The sequence below is a fragment of the Montipora foliosa genome, chromosome 12, assembly GCF_036669935.1.
Source record: "Montipora foliosa isolate CH-2021 chromosome 12, ASM3666993v2, whole genome shotgun sequence".
In the NCBI taxonomy this organism is placed as follows: Eukaryota; Metazoa; Cnidaria; class Anthozoa; order Scleractinia; family Acroporidae; genus Montipora; species Montipora foliosa.
Window position 1 is genome coordinate 20,717,494 of NC_090880.1, and position 15,447 is coordinate 20,732,940.

The 15,447-nt window shown below is 38.6% G+C and overlaps 1 long non-coding RNA gene across 1 annotated transcript; it reads left to right on the plus strand.

The window, feature by feature from the left end:
• The first annotated feature begins 5,628 nt into the window (after positions 1-5,628).
• LOC137979534 (uncharacterized) lies at positions 5,629-10,557 on the plus strand. The gene is made up of 3 exons (XR_011118358.1): positions 5,629-5,850; positions 6,127-6,248; positions 8,835-10,557. It is a non-coding gene; the product is annotated as an uncharacterized lncRNA (long non-coding RNA).
• The last annotated feature ends 4,890 nt before the right edge of the window (positions 10,558-15,447 follow it).

Below are 15,447 nucleotides of genomic sequence, written 5' to 3' on the forward strand. Positions count from 1 at the left end.
AAACAAGTAAGTAATGGATCATACGGCAAGGACATATTTTGTGTGTGGCTTATTGAATCTAATTCCCTGCAAGCTAACATTAGTAAGCTCCACGTAATTGCTTTGAAACTCTTAGTACCCGCGTTGGTGAAGTCATTCTTACATGAATTGTCAGAGTGCCAGGCAGTATGTCAGTAAACTGTTCCACCTCGGTCACTAAATGACAACCTTGCCATAACTTTGTTATTTGGAGCCACTTCCCGTTGCCATATCTCCCTATTTTGCCAAATTCGTTCCTCTTTCCCTTGTTCTTCATCCTGAACGTGTTCCAAAATAAAATGCGTTTTTCCGAAATTGAATTTTTCGTGGTCAAACACCTTCGTAACACCAAGGAAAGTTCAAATTCAGACAAGCAATACAAGTATCCTACTGCAGACATACGTTTATTCGAGTAATATAATGCTAGTAGGTCTAAAATTCATTTCCAAACGTGTTTCACAATATCAAGAATTTCCAACGAGTAGTATTTTTCACAGAAAACTCTTGGCCAAAAACTGTACATACTTCACAGAACCCAATCAAACCCTTCCAATTTGCAGTATAAAAGAGAAAACAAGCACTAAGTGGCATTTTAGATGAAAAAAATGTATTGGTCTAACAACATGATTGCTCTAATAATGAGTCATGTACATGGATGCAGAAATTCTGCATCATTTCTGTGTCTTGCCAACTGAAATCACACTCTTGCTGAAAAAGTTAAGAGACGCAGAAATTTTGCGTCTCTATGAGTTCAGAGGTACACTCATATTCAACTTACAAATAGAACGGATGCAGAAATTCTGCATGCATGCCTTATTTTTTTGGCTAATGTTTAATCAAACCAAAATTCTATTCACCAACGCAAACCTGGGGGCATGCAAAAATTCTGCATCATTATGCGTAGCAATAATCTGCATGGCATACCTATTAAAAAAGAGGATGCAGAAATTCTGCGTCTCTGAGTTCAGAGGTACATTCACATTCAATTTACAAATAGAACGGATGCAGAAATTCTGCATGCCTTAATTTTGGTTAATATTCAGTAAAAACCAAGAATAAATTCACCAACGCAAACCTGGGAACATGCAAAAATTCTGCATCATTATGTATAGCAATCGGCATGGGTTACCTATTTTAAAAAAGATGCAGAAATTCTGCGTCTCTATGAGTTCAGAGGTACACTCACACCCATTTACAAATGGATAATGGTGCAGAAATTCTGCACGCCTAATTTTAATTGATGTACAGTTCAAACCATGGCACGTTCACATGCACGAACCCGTGCGCATGCAAAAATTCTGCATTCACATCATATTGCTAAAAATAATAATAATGATAATAATAATAAGGAATTCTGTATCTCTTACATGCATGCTCTTTCGTAATAGATTTAGTTTTGGAGGTATTTATTTAGAAAACGGATGCCGAAATTCAGGCTGCCCCTTCAACATGCAGAACAATCAAGAAAATAAAGAATTAATAAAGGTTATACAGAGAAAAATACGCAAGAAGTCTACATCTCTTTTAGAAAAGTCGAAGGGAAACTGACAATGTTCTAAGATACTAATTCATTCTTATGACATGCCGAAGCCGGAGTGAGGCTTATGTGGCACAGGCCAGATCGGAGAGGAGATCCAGATGTACCACTGTTAATTTCAAAAAACAACGAAAAATAATAATAACTGTGCGACCGAATCTTACTGATTTATTGGGGAAAAACAGGAATAAAAAGTTCAACGTCACTCATCAATTTCAACCGTTCATTGCGGAAGAAGTTTCGTTTCATAAAATGCGTCGACGGTTGTCCACTGATGTGCTTAAAGGCAGATTAAGCTCTTCTTCCGTTGCTCAAAGCAGCCAATAATGCATTCCCTGCAAAGAACCCCAAGAGAGAGAACAACCATGAGTTTTATTTAAATAACATCTCAAAGGGGATGTGGTTAATTTAACAGTTTTATAAAACTGTTGGCTGCCAAACACTCATCGAAAGGATTAATGCAGTTTCTAATGCCCAACAGTGTACTGAATGGAATTGTTGTGGAAATATTGAATATTCTCGCCAAGTAATCCTTCCTTCAGTCCACTTTCTCTTTCGGCCCGAGGTGCAGCCGTTTCGTTAAATACGGGGCTGAATGTTCTTATTCTTCAGCCGAGTTTAGGTTGAAAATATCCTTGAGAGTATTCTTAAGCCCGCCGCACACTTGAGGAAAGAGCTGAGCAAACTGCCTCGCGAGGTGGTTTGCTCAGCCGTTTCCTCACGTGTGCGGGGAAATTCGCCTCGCGAGGCCGTGAGGATAAAATCAAACATGTTTGATATTTTTGGCCTCGCGAGACAAATTCCTCAATGTGTGCGGCCATCGTGAGAATCGGGCTGAGCTTGGTTTAATCAAGCAGCCAATAAAAATACATGGCATACTCACGTGACTCCAGCGGTTTAGGATGGTGTCGGAGAAGAAATTCCGACGTCAGTGAAGTCACGTGAGAATGCCAGGTATTTTTATTGGATGCCTCATTGACCAAGCTCAACTCGATTCTCACGATGGCCGCACACGATGAGGAATTTGCCTCGCGAGGCGAAAAATATCAAACATGTTTGATTTTTTCCTCACGGCCTCGCGAGGCGAACTTCTCACCAAAAGTTCCCCGCACACGGTGAGAAAACGGCTGAGCAAACCGCTTTGCGAGGCAGCTTGCTCAGCTCTTTCCTCACCGTGTGCGGCGGGCTTTAGATTGCAGCCTATGACATTTCACAATCTTGTACTAGACTGAGTCACAGAAAATTTCATCTCCAAACAATGGGCGAAAGTATTTTGACTTCATCATACATGACTGAGTTTTGCCATCCAAATCAAAGTCCAGCTGCACGTGAGATGTGAAAATTTCAACCATACGTTAACTGACTTCAAAGTTTTCTAAGATAAAGGAATACACACCGTAGAATTGGGATCAGAACAGCTACAATGAAACGTTAAAGCCACAGTGACTGGAATAATACATTGAAATACTTGTAGAATACTGATCCGTTTTGGAAATGCGTCACTGGAAATAGTGCTTTCACGTTCAAACGAAAACTGAAAAAAACTGACACAAATAAATATAAAATCTTGACTATTTTAAATCCCTTTCAAAATTCCTGCAGGTCTACACTGTATGTACAAATTCGGGAGTGGAAGCGGAATAATTAAATCTCAGTTATTCATTATTTCTTCAATTTGTTTTCCGAGTTATTCGTTATTCACTATTGGAACTTTGTTTCATATTCATTTAACCGTATTTATTATTCTTTAACGGAAACCGTAAAATTCTTTATTCCGAAGTTTCGAAGGCTAAATATTCCTTATTCCTTTTCTGTTATAAGCCGTTATTCACTATTCCGCTTCCAACCCCAATATAAATGTTCCTACGGTAAAGAAAAACTTGTGCACCAAAAGTCTCTTTGAGTTGTTACACAAATCAAACTCAGCGCTGAATCCCGAATTATCACTAATTAAAAAAAAATTGGAGAAAAGATACTTTAGGGAAATAATCACCAATCACGCCTCGACACTGAGGTACGAGAGACACTTATTTTTATTACTTTTTTATCATCTTTGAGAAAGCGTGACAGTGAAGGAACTGAGAGTGATGCGTTAAGGGTTACTATAGGCCGTTTTCCGCAAACTTCACAAGTTTGTATTTGATAATCTCTTTCTCACTCACGCGAGGCACAATTTGGACGAACTGGTCGATAACGTCTTAAAACAATTAGCTCTGATCACGGAAAAATACCAAAAGATGACTGTGAAAACACTTGGTATTTGTCTTAATGACGACTGCACGTTGTCAGCAGATAATCACATTATATGTCACTTTGTCGATTTCATTCACGTCCTGTTGAATCACGCGATTCTGAAATATTTTCGAAAGCATAACAACTAAACGTTCACTACTTCAGAAAATTTAATGATAGATGAAAGATCAAACAAATATCCCCTTCAGTAAATGGATAATTGGTTAAAAAATAAACAACTAAACAAATAAATGAACAACTGAAGATTGAAACGAACTGTTATATTCTCCAATCCATATAGTAATTTCCCCCCAAATGATCGCGTGGCCAAATAGATGCAAATTACGAAAAGAGGCCAAAACGCTTAATCCTGGGTGCGGAGGCTCTCGCTTACTGCGACGCCAGTATAATCTCGAATTTCAGCCCTATCGCATTTTTTTTTTTTTTGGTGATTGGTGTTACCTAGCCTGCGAACGACCGCCGGAAATACGTCTGCGTTCGCAGGCTAGGTGTTACCCGAATCGTTGTTAAATGAAAAAGTAAAATAATACGGTTATGATTATCGTTTGAGACGATTGCATGTGTTCTATCTCTAATGTCTACTTTAATTTGTTCCCGTAATGTCTACCCAAAGGCTTGCACTTCAATACATCGTTACCTTGCCTACAAAGCTAGCATTTAATGCACAGAGTTTATTTATTTCATCTTGATCAAGTGATAGGCGAGGACTGGATAAAGAGGATTATAACGATCTCGAGCCTAATCTATTCTCGGTTCAGCGCAATATTTTGGAGAACGATTACGATTCCCATCTTGTAGTGAATTGCAGTGTGATTAGATAAGTGGTGGTGTGTGAGAGGTTCCGTGAAATCACTGCAAAGTTGTGAGCCAGGATCAAAAACAACGGCGTAATTATAGTTACAGTCGGTATATAGTTAGTTATACCGACCATTGTTAGTGGCTTAAAATGTTACAGTATATATATCCTGTGTTATTAACATAATATGTTAATATGATATGTAGTGCCAGGATCAGGCTTTTTCAAATCAACTCAGTCTGTTTTCAGGAGTGATATCGCGATTATTTTGATTATTTTGGAAAATGCTCTAGTTAATAAAATATGGCATATTCCGGTTTCTAATTTTTTCAACCAATTTTATTCTTTCGGACTGCAAGTCCCGTGCCAGCCAATTTCACTCAAATTAAACATAAATTACGTTGCTTGGTAGATCTTAAATTCTGAATTTATTTAATTTTTGACGAGACTATTCGTAAGGGTGCGCCCCTGATGCCGTGGCATAACCTCTATCTATCAAGGGCTATACTGGCACTCGAGGAAATAGAAAAAAACAAAACATAACTTCTTACCTTTATAACTTGATGGAGCCATAAATACAATGTTGATACCTCTACAAGTCGTCCCTATTCTTCGCCGTTTGATTTGGCAAGTAGTTGATTGTTTCTGTACCCATAAACCACATCTCCGGATACTTTGATGAACCATGAACTCGTCATAATGGGAAGAACAGTGGACGAAAGGAGAGTTTTTTTGAGAAGAACTTGCTTGTACAATTTCCCAAGTACGTCGCGACCCACTTCTAAGATCTACAAATTTGAACTACCTTGGCTAATGCATGTGTCATTCAATTTAGTCCTGTCCCTCTTACGACAAAGGGCCATTTCAGCTTGCGGTTCCCAACTTCCGTTGGTCTCTTATCTTAATGAACAGACCGGAAAACAAAACTGACATCGCATGATGTCAAAAAAGCCGAAACTCACGAACGTAAACAGTCGTGTGCAGAAAGAAGTATTTCGATGAAAGGTGTGACCTTCACAGACAGTCTGGCAATTGCGTGAATGACAAGAATTGGTCCTAACTTTTCTCCCCATATAAAAGGACGAAGTCGTTTTTTTTAGGGTAGGTGTACCAACATGGAAGATGGTAATATTGACAAGAAACCTTTTGGCGCGTTTAAAAGATCGTAGAGGAGGCGAATCTCAAAGTACACTAATCAGACCGCGACGTCGAGCATTAGCCGTGAACTCGATCGGTTCAGAACAAGGTAAGTTGGGCTTGCATCACGTTTTTGAATAACTTTAGATTTAATTGAAACCTGCTTCGAGTTAATGCCCCCACTTTGTTGAAATTAATGGTATTTAGTCTTAGAAGAGTTCAAGCTAACGAGGGGAGAAAGTTCGATAATTTTCTTACGTGGCCCTGTTGTTCCTTGTTAATGACAACTGACTGGGTTGCCCTGATAATTCATTTAACTATAGAGTGATGTTTTCTTCATGTTCATGCGTCCATCTAAGTAAGTGCATACCCGTTTGCTTTTCAGAAAAATCTAGGAGCAGCATGGACGAATAATACCGAAGAAGATACTGAAATGTTTGACCCTTCCACTGAGAGCACAGTCTGTTGAAAAGGGGCTAAAATTGCAGGAGGAGCCGGAGGATGGTGGTAAGGAGATTTATAGTGCCTTGAAATAGCTTTCGTCCAGTGGGGCCTTTTTTCAGACGTTGAGGTTGTTGAGTGAGTTGGGAAGGAACGAACTCTGAAGCAGTTTGTAATTAAGTATCAACGTTTGTAATTAAGTCTCAACGGTTTTTCCCGCGTGCTCATAGATTCTGTCAAACGCAAGCCCCATGATATGGGCATTAACAATTAGCCTGTCACTGTACAGCCGCTCACTCTCCTGTCCCGTGACAGGCTATTTTAACCCTGCATGTGAGATAATTTGCTTTATCATTGTCGGGTAGGCATACTCTGCATATATTATAACTAAAATCGTGTTTCGTTATTTATTTATTTTTTACTATTATTTTTTAACTATGCGTGGAAAAAATATGAAATCCAGGTGTTTGATTTGACTGTCAAAAGCCTTGCAGCTGACACCGTGGAAGTCAAAGAAAAGTAGATATAAGTAAACATTTTGTGCTTCCTTTATTTACGAAAACATGTCTGAGCATACGAGTAACCTTGTCCCAGATTGTTGTTTTTTATTTTGTATTTTTTTTTTGCAATCGGACGTCTTCGGCTTTTCCCCAATTTCGTGAAGCATTAAAAGCGGGCGTGGATCTGATAGATACAGAGAAAATATCCGACGGATATAATAGAATTAACCTCTGTTTCCATTACATCGATCTGTAATCCTGATATGTAACGTTGATAGTTGACTTTGCAGCTCAGGACTATCGTACACTCCGACACCATGGCTATATCTCTCTTCATTTCTTTTCCCAAAATCTAATTAACACCAAGGAGCTCGACGGTGCTTATTTAATAGCGCTTACATAAGGTTAACTTTTAGAATTGTTTAACGCCAATCATAAAACGTTTAGTAGACATTCATTTGATCGGTCATTCACACGGATCGACAGGAGTTGCTACATGTTTGATCACGCGGACTGAATTGCGTGCAGAAAACAAAATCATTACAGAACGCACCCACGAAACCTGTCGTGAGGAAGCTTGTCTTCCTAGAAATTATCGCTGCCAGACTTTCAACGTGTCGCTTTGATTCTCTTACTGTGTATCAACTCATTATCGAGAGTGATGGGCACGATGTCGACAGGCGAGAGTAACAATATGTCAAAATTATAAAATGAAAATTAGAATTTTGCCTGATCTCAGGTTATTACAAACCAGACTTGTTTTTTTCGCTCGCGTGTGCACAAAATTACATTACACCAAGGAGTTCTTCCTTATATTTTATTCAGTCAGGTTTTGAATTTTCGACGTTAAACTCCGAGTCCGTCTTTCACCAGTTATGGATATCATCTTCGCCATTAATATTCGCCGTTTGAATTGTTACATAAAAGAGCCTTGTCTCTACCATTAATAATAGTATTCTGTAGTGACCAGTTTGCATATATATTAAAAATCACTGCGCGAAAAAATTAATATTTACCTTCATGCACTCCGAGTGTCAGTGACAATTAAACGAAAATACAGTTAACAGCGAAGATTTTCCCTCCAAATTAACCTTTTTCAGATAATGGCTGAGGGGGCATTAAAGGAAGAACACAAACATGTTAGCCATGTAGAGTTCTTTTCAGTCCGTCATTGCATCAAACTCGACTGCTTGACTCGTGCTTGCCAGCTAGCTGGCATCGCATTCGTTGGATTTTCAGTAGAGTAGACTAACTGTAACCTGCTGTAACTAAGTAGTCTATGTAAGTAGATGCTAGTTTTGCATCATTTTGACTTAAAACAATTTTAACTGATTTTCAGCTGTTAAAAGCCTGATACAGTGACACCTCTATTAAACGAACACCTTCGGGTCCTTCTCAAGTGTCCGCTTAATAGAGGGTTTCCGCTAAATAGAGGGTTGTAAAAGTTGCGCATTGTTTGTTAGCAAAAACATTCAACGGCTGTTTTGTATCGTGATAAAGTTCCATTTTGTTAGGGAAGCTATCCAGAGTTCAAGTTCAATACCTTTCATTATCCTTCATTACCAATTTTAATTTGGTTTTCAAATGCATTGATTTGTCTTTATTCAGTAATCGACTACATTATTTTAAGGACGTAATCCAATACCACTACATTGTCAATTCAGTCCGGTGTCCGCTTAATAGAGGTTTTTAACAATAGAAATTAGCCAAATACAGTTTATTTTAGTGTCCTCGTCCGCTTAATACGTAAATTTCGGGACCGGGCTTTAGAGCGTGCCCTCTTAATTGGGGGTCCTCTTAATAGAGGTTTCACTGTATTTGATTGTTGTATCCGGCCATCAGATGTTCGAGTTTCGTGACATTCCTAAATACCAACTGATCCAGGCAATGAGGGCATAGCAAATGGGAAAATATATAAATAAGGAAACAACTTTTAAAGTTAAACATTCCCTTCCTAATATGTCTTTTCCTGCTCGGTTACAAGTCGTCGTTATGTCTATGTCTATGGCCACCTTGTGTAACAACACAGAAACAACATAACTTTTTTTTTCCCACGTCGATTAAGCAGAATTTAATTATTTGATTAGCATGTACTCTGTAATCGGATTTTAGTTTTTACAATGGGTTTCATAACATGGTGTCTTTTTCTCAGTCCACAGTCTGTATCTTATACCCAGTCCGCAGTCCGGGTCCACGGTTCGCAGTCCGCGATCCAATTTTTATAATTACTTCCCGTTTGGCGAGCGAAATCTGGGAAACTGCTGGAAACTGCGATTGAATTTTATCGTGGAACCTCTTTTTATTTTGCTGTTGCTTCCTTGTTGCTCGAAGAGAAAGAGAAAATCCTTTCGATCATGTTGAAAGTTTCTTGGAAGGGCTTTGCGTGAATAAGTTTGGGGCGGTGTGTTTGTAGAACCGGGACAACGTCATTGGGCATTATCGGACTTATCGAGGAAAGTATGGAGAAGGACTTCAAGATCCATTACAGGAAAAGAAATTACCGAGGAAAATGGGGTCCTCTTAACCTTCCAAGATCTCGGGAGCCGTGGACGGAGATAGAAGGAGAGTATATCCTCCATGCATTTGAACTGTCCGGAAGCCATGAAATTGCAACCAACAACAAGAAGACACCTAGTTGATAAGTATGCGTCTTTAAAAGTCAAGAAGAAGATGGACTCTAAAAATTGTGAATATTTTTTCGTATGTTTTTCTTTAAGTACTCAGATTTTCCCATCTCATTCCTAGTGTTCTTGTTTAGCATTTAATCGTAGAGTATTCATTTCTGGCAGCGTTTTTGGTTTTATGTAAGACGTCACAGAATGTAACACCAGCAATGAAGAGAACATTACCTTAGCATGTTAACAAATTATCTTTGGACGAGACAAAAAAATAACGTTAGTCACCAAACATTTTGAACAGGGGTAACCCTAATAAAACTAAGGTAGTTCTCTTATATTGCCATCACTATGGTATGTATTGGTAAATATTATTTTTGGTTGCCAGATCTCTAAAGCATTGTGAAAAATTATTGCATCTATCATTAGTTTCAGAAATGAAAGGAGGTCAGTTACACTAAATTAAATTTAGTCTTGAGGCAAGTCACAGAAGTTTTGTGTCTGTCATTCGTTTCAGAACCAGGGGAGGTCAATAGCACCAAATTCATTCTTGAATCAAGGTGCAGAAATTTTGCATGTGTCATTTGTTGCAGAACTAAAGGAGGTCAATAGCACCAAATTAATTCTCAAGGCAAAGTGCAGAATTTTTTCGCCCATGATAAGTTTTTCAGAACCAAAGGAGGTCAATTACACTAAATTCATTCTTCGGGCAAGGCACAGAATTTTTGCACCCATAATTAGTTTCAGAACAAAAGGACTCGGTCAATAGGACCAAATTCATTCTTGGAGCAAGGCGCAGAATTTTTGCGCCCATGATTAGTTTCAGAACACAAGGAGGTGAATTACACTAAATTAATTCTTGGAGCAAGGTGCAGAATTTTTGCACCCATGATTAGTTTCAGAACAAAAGGAGGTGAATTACACTAAATTCATTCTTGGGGCAAGGCGCAGAATTTTTGCGCCCATGATTAGTTTCAGAACAAAAGGAGGTGAATTACACTAAATTCATTCTTGGGGCAAGGCGCAGAATTTTTGCGCCCATGATTAGTTTTGAAACCAAACAAGGTCAATTACACCAAATTCATTCTTGGGCAACATGCAGAATTTTTGCGCCCGTCATTAGTTTCATAACCAAAGGAGGTCAATAGTACACAATTTATTATTGGGATAAGGTGCTGAGTTTTCGCCCCCAAACTTTTTGCATAGTCACCACATTCATGTAACACTCCACCCTTACATGTGTCAGTGAAATAAACTTGTTTTTAACCAACAGAGCATGCTTGTTGATGAGTTTACAAAGTTTGACACTGCATAAATTTAAAATCCGAGGCAGTCTTAAGGCATTCGTCGAAAAAAACCTATTTTGGAAAAACGCATTTTATTTTGGAACACGTTCCTGGTTGTTAAGTTTTCTCAAATCATTGAAACGCAAGGTCAAATGTCTGAACAGCACTGGAGATCGAAGTCTTCTTTCATTAATTTGTGTTCGCCACATTCGCCAACTAGTATCGGCCCCCTTCATTGCTTTGTGCTTTGCCTTGTTAGCGATTGTGGAAAAATTGTCAGTTTCGCCATATTTGCCAAATTCGCCACAATCGCCAACTTTTATGGGCCCCCTAATTTCTATGTGCTTTTCCTCATTGGCGATTGTGGCAAAATTGTAATTTTTGCCGTACTGGTCAAATTCGCCACATTCGCCAGCTTCTATGGCCCGTCTCATTGCTTTGCGCTCTGCCTCATTGGTGATTGTGGCCAAATTGTCATTTTCGCCGTAATGGTCAAAATCGCCACATTCGCCAACTCCTATGGGCCACCTTCATTGCTTTGTGCTTAAGTTTGCCTTGTTGGCGATTGTGGCAAAATTGTCAGTTTCGCCATATTTGCCAGATTCGCCACATTCGCCAACTTTTATGGGCCCCCTCATTGCTTTGTGCTTTGCCTCATTGGCGGTTGTGGCAAAATTGTCATTTTCCACGTTGGTCATTCCAGAGGACTTTTCTTCCACTCGTTCGAAAATTCAAGTTTTGGATCACAGATAAAAAGTTTATATTTAAATTGAAGGAAGATATTACATGTTAATTAGAGAAAAAAATTCGTTAGGTTTGAGCCATTGTAAGGTAATTTTGACGTTTTAAAAAAGTGTGATTTCATAAGTGCCATCTAATTTTAGTAACATCCTTAAAAATTTGAAAATCAGTGTTGAAAAGATTACAGGCATTTTTGCTATACTGAAAGAATGTTTTTAAAGAAAACTCCATCTGAATCGGATAAAACGGCGCAAAGTTACGGAAAATCAGAGAATTCAAATTTCCCGCCTTAATGCCCATATATGGTCAAAATTGGGCTGTTTACACGCAAAGAACATTTAACATATTGGTACAGGAGTTAAGCCTAAAATATATAAAATCAAATTTGTAGTTTTTTTGATTTAATATTTTTGGTGCTATGACGCGTTTTTCTCATTAAAACGTCATTATGATGTCACAATGACGTTTTTCGCGACGAAAAACGCGTCATAGCAGCACAAATATAAAGTCACAAAAACTACAAATTTGATTTTATACATTTTAGGCGTAACTCCTGTACCAATATGTTAAATGTTCTTGGTGTGTAAATAGCCTAATTTTGACCATATATGGGCATTAAGGCGGGAAATTTGAATTCTTTGATTGCTTATAAATTAAAGCCGTTTTATCCGATTGAAATGGGGTTTTCACCGGTAATCATAAAATTTCATGCGAAACATTAATATGCACTTTTTATCATTTCTTTTCTAAAATGCAAAATCCATACCAAATTTAGACATCATTTGTGACGTCACAATAACAGACAGATCACACGAAAAGAAGGCAATTGCAAGGTAACTCATCAAACTTTGTACCTGCCAAATTTGGCGAAATTCTATGGCTTCTTTTTCTTTCTATGGCCTCAGACATCAATTTTTAGAGTCAGTGGAAAAAAAATCATAGCAAATAACCAACGTGTTCGCCGTACTGGTCAAATTCGCCAACTTCTATGGGTTCCCTTCATTGCTTTGTGCTTAAGTTTGCCTTTTTGGAGATTGTGGCAAAATTGTCAGTTGCGCCATATTTGTCAAATTCGCCAACATTTTCTCTTTTTTGCCATTTCTGTTGTTGCGTGTATTTCTGGACATATCTCCCTTGTTGAGAGTATATATTATAAATTACGTAATCATTGTCTATCAGCTAAAAAAATCAATTACCCTAGATAGAAATAAATGTCATTACAGCTTGTGAAATTTTATTAAGATAAAAATAAAACAATAAGTAGGCAGTAAGATATATGAATATAACAAAAAGAAATGTGGGCATCTTCTGGTAAGCATAGGTACAGCATATATAAACAAAAACTATCGATGGTGCTATTTAACATATAAATGCAAATATAATAATAAAAAAGCAATACTAATCACGTTAAAATGGAATAGGTTTGCACTTTCTTAAAACATATTAGAGGTCAATAAATTCAACCATACCTGTAAAAACGTAATGAACAAAGCCAAAACAAGTGCAATGAAGACCTTAATATCCGATAGTTTATAATCCACCATAAATCTGGAACATTTTCTAGAAAGAATAGGCTACGGCTGTGGTGACAACCAGAATAGTACCACCAAAGTGGCGGTAGCCTTACAAACATATAAATAGTGAATGGCCTCGTAATAAGACTATTAAACAGGGGGTACCGCTAGACAATTTTCAATATCGCACAGATTCTGGACAAAAAAATCAACGCCATTGCAGGGTCGGTTCCAGAATCTACAGAAAAACTCCATGGCCTTCTTATTGTAGTGGTATTGAACTGAAAAATCCTCAGTAGGATGCCTCGAGAGCCATTCTAAAATCATAAAGCAAGAGGCTGAAATTTGCTAATCATCCACGTCAATAATGGGACTTATGTAATCCTCTCGGTTTAAATCAGAGCGCGGAAATAGATGCTATACGAAGAGCATAGCTCAAAAATCTCCATGGCAATGAAATGTAAATCATCCCTCGTACTCCCCACTTGCATGATTTTACAAGCATTCTGACTACCAGAAAATCATTTTAAGTGAGGCTTTCAAGGAGACGCAAAAATGATTGCAATGCGAAAATGATAGCAGGTAGCTCTCGCCAGTACCCAGCGGGCTTACGACCACAGTCTGTTGGGGCTAGCAACGCGGAATAAACCAAATAGTTGGACATCTTAGACGAACAGCCCACTTCTACCCTAGAGTTTAGACGCGCTTTTCATTGTCTTTTCAAAAACCCTGAGTGCACTAAGACTTACAATAATTATTTTAAGATTTAGTTTTCTGGTACGCCACTGTACTGTAAATACCTAAAAAGTATAAAATGAAATATAAATTCTACAAAGAATAAAATATAAAATTATTTACAATTAAAATAATTCTTCAAGATTTATGGATTTCACCCTTTTTTAAACTCTGTACGCCTTAATGTTCCTCATCGCATCCGGAAAAAAGGAGTTCCATAGCTTCGCTGCACAACGTCTCTAGGTCTTTAATCCACCATTCTTTATTTTCGAATTCCCCATAATACACTGTTTGCCCCCCAAATTTTGCATGAGCTATTGTTTTCAAATGCCCTTGTTTTCCTATTAACATTTATTTACAACTGCCCTAACCGCGGGTCCTAAGAGCAGCCATCAACTTCAATGTTTCGTATAAACGACCGTCTTCAGTATAATCAAAGTTCCAAAAACTTTCCACTGTCAACCGATTCAGCTTGCTTTGATGACAAGTAATAATCATTACTCTGTAAGCACAATAACATTAAACTCCACGTGAGATAATACAACGGAAACAGATCCTTTAACTGATCCCACATGGATATATTCCACCCATTTGATAACGCACTAGATAGAAGCCTCATCCCATGCCGCTGACCCACGCATTGTATATTCCTCCTACTGTTCCAAGTACAATTGGGGCTGTGCGACTCCAGCAGGGTAGTTCGTTGAGCTTGAAGGTGCCGGGTAGTACACATTTGGAGTTCACATCGTGTCGTACGTAAATAGCACGGGGGCTCTGTTCTGTCTTGTTGGTCTTCCATCCCCAGGGTACTAAGTCATTTCCTCTTCAGAGGGTGGCTCATTCTTTGGTTCTGTTTCCTAACATTCCTGGGTTTCACTCGAACTACTTGCAAGTGATTTTAGGGTGCATCCAGGATCTGATCCATGTCCTGCGTCCGTGTCGTTTGTGTTAGTGTCAGGTGCCACTGGGGTAAGAGTCAGCATCTCTTCCGACTGCCCATCAGAACTGTCTTCTGAAATGAACCCAAAGTCGATAAGGCGGGTGATCGGGCAATCCGTGACTTCGGTCAGGGTTTCTTGGTTGTCGCGCTCTTCCTCTCAAAAGGAAAGTCATTGCAAGCCAGAAGAAGATTTCGATGAACCACTCGAGGCGACCCTTCTCCCGATTCCGGCTCCATTTCGTAGTCTGGCTTCCTTCTCCTTTACCCTTCACTATTCAATACTAGTACTGTACTCTTCCAATAGGACCGTAGCTTGCCAGAACCCCTCTCTATCGTAGATTTCGTACTAAGACCATATTGACTTGCTGAAGAACTGGACTGTTACCCTTGTGATAATATTGCTTCTTTCCCTTGACACCAGAAGACAGAGATCTACTTGCAGCCAACTTGTATGCTTCCGTCATTGCTTTTTGCCACTCCTTGACGTATGCTTGGTACTTTGAAAAAGCAGTATGCTTGATACCAAAGATTATATCAATTGATTATCTTGGTGAGCAAGCGAACAATAGGAAATATGAAGAAAACCCTGTTGCCTCATGGGGAGTGCAATTGTACGCATGAATGACTTTATCAAGACTATTCTTCCAATTAGCTTTCTTTTGTTCCTTCAAAGTTCACAACATGGATAAAAAGGTTCTGTTAAGGTGATTTCCTTGTTTTCCACCGCGCATCTCATACTGCGCATAACATTGCAACTCGGAGATGGCCGCATTTCACCTTGGCCAATAAATGGTTTAAGCAAGGCAAGGAATTAAACTGACACAAAATAATTGCTTCTCCCCTAAATGCTTGTACTAGTGAAACGTTTTCAGATACTGGGAGGGCAGTTAGGGACCGACTTCAACTTTTTCTCATTAGAAACTTTAAAAGGAAA